The sequence below is a fragment of the Pteropus alecto genome, unplaced genomic scaffold (assembly GCF_000325575.1).
Source record: "Pteropus alecto unplaced genomic scaffold, ASM32557v1 scaffold86, whole genome shotgun sequence".
Classification (NCBI taxonomy): Eukaryota; Metazoa; Chordata; class Mammalia; order Chiroptera; family Pteropodidae; genus Pteropus; species Pteropus alecto.
Genome location: NW_006442109.1, coordinates 33,638,545 through 33,643,782, shown reverse-complemented (window position 1 = coordinate 33,643,782; position 5,238 = coordinate 33,638,545). Strand labels below are relative to the sequence as shown.

Sequence of the window (5,238 nt, the reverse complement as noted above, 5' to 3'; positions counted from 1 at the left end):
TCCAAATGGAACCACCACAATGTTTGTGTTCTTGTTTCTATATCTGTTTTTTTCTGCTTCTTTTTTGACTACTTCTCCTGACTTTCTAGGTTACATATTAAAGTTATCCACCTCAGGGAAAGACAGAGATTCAATTAAACAAAGCAGATCACTTTTTATATGCAAGGCATTATAGGTGTGAAAAGGTAAACCGCAGCCAATCCACTACTATGGAGTTGCTTTCAATCTAGAGGAAATGAATATGTCTGTAGCCCTTTACGGGAGACAAGAGTATAAGAGAAGTACAAACAGCACGTTACAGAAGCACAGAATTGGAAATGAATTCTGACAGGGAATGAGGGAAGGTTTGAGGGAGGAAGTGGCTTATGAGCTGGAGTTTAATGGTAGAATGATCTATTTATCTCATTCTTAGAAAGGAAGCACTTAGTGGTTAAACTATGACATCTGTGGCTTTCACTGAGTGTAGAAGGTTTCAACAGCAGGACTGCAAGCTTCAGGCATATGGTAGGACCTATCTGAATCTAGTGCTTGGCTTAAGTTTCTCTTTCTCCCTTGCAGGAAAGGGATAGTTTAATCTTTTGAGAGAAGTTTGAGTTAGTAATCTGTGGGCAGTAATGTTTTTTGCTGTTTAAGGTACCGGTAGAAGCATAAGTGAATGTGTGCATTGTAGACCTTTCCCTCCTTCTTTCCCTCCCGCCTCCACCCAGTTCGAGATCAGGAGCAAGCCTCTTTGGGCAGTAAGCTGCTGGAGTTATTAAATGCATTTCACACAAGACAAACAATCCTAAAACTTTACTGCATAGGAATCACTATGGAATATTTTATTAAAATGCAGATTCTGATTAAGTAGGTCTGGGGTAGATCTGAGCATTTCCAACAAGCTTCCAGGTGAGGTCAATCCTGCTGGTCTTCTGACCACACATCGAAGTTAAGGTTACCATCTTTTTTTTTTTTTTACTAGATGTGTACTAAGAGGCAATGAAAGTAGTTTGGGAATGGATGGGGAGTTACATGAAATTCTTCTATCTATCACTAAGGGCTTTAAAACAGTACATGCAAGTACTATATGAAGCTTCAAGTAGGCAAAAATCATCTTTTATATTTTCTTGGTTTCATTTAGAAAGTAGGGTACTTTGATAAACAAATTGACCAAATTGAGATGCTGGGTATCTTCCAGGCAGGCGCAAAGATGTGGTCACTCCAGGGCTGATAATAACCTTATAATTTATTTATATTTTGCCTTTATAATAGCCTCTTTGGGAAATCTTTTTCTTCCTCTTTCTTTTAAACCACCTACTACACACTCTTCCTTCCCAAGCTTAGAGCAAATCATATTTCCGAGTTTGATTAAAAGTCAGAATAGGATTTATGAATCTCTTTGGAAAGCTTTTGAAACAATGTTGGAATAAGAGTTTGGGCTATATGCTCTTTTTTCTTTCTAGGACTACGCTCTTATGGCCATGTTATTTTGTTGGTTTACTTTAAAAGATTTCCACTTCAGTTAGCCTCCATTGTGAGGCCCAGAGATCATGAACTCCTGGATAGCAAAGGCCCTAGTTCATTGTTTCGCCCAAACCAATTTAGTTCCTATCCCCAAGTAGTCAAAGTAATTTACCTGCCAGCGGTTCTGATTAAAGAGCTTGTTCTTGAGTTTTCCTCCTTGGCTCCTTTTAGCACTTGTAATCGTAAATGGCTAGGCTGAGGTACACGAGCAGAGGGTGCGACCTGACGAGCGGGGCAGCACAGCGCTGTGGGGTCTTGGAGGCGTGAGAACCTCGAGAATTACGGGATTCAAGGACCTTTCCCAATCGCTTCGAACTCTTTACTCCAGAGCGCGCGCTCTGAGAGGTGCCCGGATTCAGGTAAGCTGAGTGGATTGGCTGTTGCTGTCGACCTTTGACCTAGCCTACCGACCACCGCCTCCAACCCAGTAGCCTGGACTAGCGTTGCCCAATAACCTCACCGCGCCCCAACCAGGCCCAGCGGCTCAGCTGCTGATTGGGCGCCGTTGCCTCTTGACCCACCTTGCCATCCGCCCGCCCCGGGGGCCGCTGCACATTCCCATTGGTCAGAAACTTTGCCGATCAGTTCACAGCTTAACTCCCCCAAACAGCCCGTCGGGCGGGCGCGTGCTAAGGAGGTGGGACCTAGGGCTGGAGGCGGGGACAGGGCGGGCCTTCGCAGAGGCCGGCGTTGCGGCCGTTTCAGCTTCTGGCTCTGGACTCTAGCGCAGCATCCTCGCTGCAGCCGCTACGGCTGCTGCACCTGGTCAGGTAAAGAGAGACTTGTCTGTCCTGATGGCAGGCTGCCCCGCCTCTTCTCCTTCCCGACCAAAGGCTGCGCGCTCGCCTCCCGGGGCTTCAGGCTCGCGGAATGAGGCACCAAATCTGTTTAGCGCCGCTACCTGTCTTTATACTCTTCTCCATCCGTTCCTTCTGCTCCCCAGCCAAGCAGTTCCGAACTGCGTTGGTGGGCCCCCGAGGATCACCCTAACGCTCCTTACTACAGAACTGTCGTTAACTCTCAGGTCCCAGTTCTCTTGACTAGCCAGTGCAGTCTCATTCCCAGCTTGGCACAGGAAGGGTGGACTACAGGCAGAAGGGCGGGCGGCGGAGGGAGGGATGCAGCGCTCTGTTTTGACGCTGGATATGTTTAGTTCAGAGGTTTGGGAATGGAAGCAGCTTCATAATTATGACTGGCAATGACTACAAAGATATCTCTTGCTACTTTGTGCTTATATTTATAGGTGATATTCATCATCACAGTTTTCTTCTTTCATCGTCATCATCATCATCATCACCACCACCACCACCGCCACCACCACCTTTCTCTTCCTTCATCAGAGCTCCTCAAGTTCCACAAAGGCAGACTCTTTCAGCAATGTAAGTGCTGACCTCCAAAATGACAAGCAATGCCCTTGCCCCCTGATACCAGAGCCAGGTCCTCATTTAACTTAAGGACTAGTATCTGGGAGCAGGGTGCCAGTTGGGGGCAGTGTCCTTATCCCCATTTGCAGTTGAGATTGCCACAGAGAACTCTTTGTTTTAATCATCCACACTGATGCTTGCTGATTCTTGGAGAATTTGACATTGGCACTCACATATTCCTGATGGACTGAATGTAGAGTCCTAGACCTGTAGTGCAGACCTGTGCAATATGGGTGCTTCAGTCATGGAAAGGTCAATGTCCAGACCCAAGCCTTTAAGAGGACCAGGTCAAGTAGCTTAGCATCCAACTTTCTTCCACAGTGGTTCCAGTTGTACCAAAGAATGATTCATGTGTGCATATGGGATGTGTGTCATCATGTGCTATGCCACCTTAGGGAATCTAAGTTCCCAGGAGAGAGAATTATGTTGTGTTGTCTATAACAGGTAGTGTCTTATGGGTACACCATTGGGATTCAACAGCCCTTGCTCAGCTGTTCTTAGGGCTTACTACAAAATCATTTGGATCTTAGACTTATGAACCTTTCTTCATGAGGGAAAACAGTTAAGCTGAGAGTTGCATACCAAATTAATTGTCATTGTGGAAGGTATTGCTTTAAAAGTGTTAACAAAAGTCCCAGGTCTTCTTGATCAGAGATATCTAACTATTAGTTTCCTTTTTCTCAACTGTGTTCACAGCCCAGTAGTAGAATCAATGAATAAAATGCCTTTAGATATACTTTAGGAACAAGGGAATAATGGTCCCAATGAAGGGAAACAATAGATAAAAGTTGGGAGGCAATATATCTTAATGATTAAACTCATAAACCTGTCACATGGGTTCAAATCCTGGACCAACCACTTACTAGCTGAGCGATTTTGGCAAATCACTTATTCTTGAACTTTAGTTTCTTGTTTATAAAATTGGGATAATATCACCTGCCCTACAGGGTAAGTCGTAAGGATTAAATGAGATAATATAGTTAAAATGCTTAGTAGTTCCTGGCACATAGTAAGTGGGGGAATGGTAAGTGTTAATAATACTTGCCAACAAGGATAATAAAGGCCAATGTTCTGTCCCTAAAATGTGTATTATTTCCTGTTGTCTTTCTCCATCCTTTTTAGGTATTAAAACTGATGCTAATGGGGGATGGCAGTCTTCAGGTTTCTCATAGGATTCCATCTTAGAGGGGTACCACTGATTGAAGCCACCGGTTTTTGGACAGACATTTGTCTCACCAGCCTGCACAAATGCTTAGCAAGCTTTATTAAGATACATTAAAGATGCAGTTTTAGAGACAATTTCTGGGTCTCTGAGCCTGTCCTGGGCTGCTCCTTTCTCCTTGGCTCTTCAGTGCTCTGACTTGGTAAATTGTACCTTTTTTACACACTGGTGAATGCATTGGCTTCTGCCCAGGAGAAGCAAAACTGCTTTTCTTCAAATGTCTCTGGGAATTGAAAAAACTCTAACTTGCTAGCATGGAAGAACTTGTGTTTTACAATATTTTTCTTCTCTAAGAATAATATATTTCTCTTTGCCCATGTAGAAAACAGCAAGCGATTACTGAATATCTATGTGGTTCAGTTTTTTCATTTAGAAAGAGAGGTTAACAGTCTTATCTGTTCTTCGAAGATACTTTGACATTTAGAGTATATTGTCAGTTATATTAATTAGGATCATTTATGTTGTATGAGATAGAAACCATGCAGAAAGAATCCTAAGCAAAAATGAGCATTTGGGGCTGACATGACTTAGTCATGAACAAACTCTAACATCTTGATGAGGAAGCTGGTCTACCTGCAGCTGGATCCTGAGATTCAAATGCTTTTCCTGTTGATAACTTGTTTTGTCTTTCTGTCTCTGTCTTTCAGTTCTGTCTTTTATTGCTGTTCTTTCTCTATCTTGGCTTTATCCTTTTCTATCACAGACCTTGTCCTCTCAGTGCCTTCATAAATTCTAGAATCATATTCATCTAGCTCTGTAACCCAATGACACTTTCATTTAGACTTTTTTTTTAAAAAAAAACTTAAATGTTTCTATTTTAAAGGATTAAATTAATTTTTTTTTCTTATATTTCACCTTTGGCACTTGTTCCACAAACTTAATACCCTGGCTGATGATTTTGAGTGAATCAAGTGATCATTTTCAAGTTGTGGAAGCCAAATACTGAATGCATATTAAGAGTATAAGTATGGTCTACAGCCATGCCACCCTGAACAAGCCCGATCCTGTCTGATCTCGGAAGCTAAGCAAGGTCGGGCCTGATTAGTACTTGGATGGGAGACCACCTAGGAATATCAGGTGCTGTAGGCA

The 5,238-nt window shown here is 43.0% G+C and overlaps 1 non-coding gene across 1 annotated transcript; it reads left to right on the top strand.

Annotated features, from left to right (window-relative positions):
• The first annotated feature begins 5,119 nt into the window (after positions 1-5,119).
• On the top strand, positions 5,120-5,238 carry LOC112469761. Its single transcript, XR_003042728.1, has one exon. It is a non-coding gene; the product is annotated as a 5S ribosomal RNA (ribosomal RNA).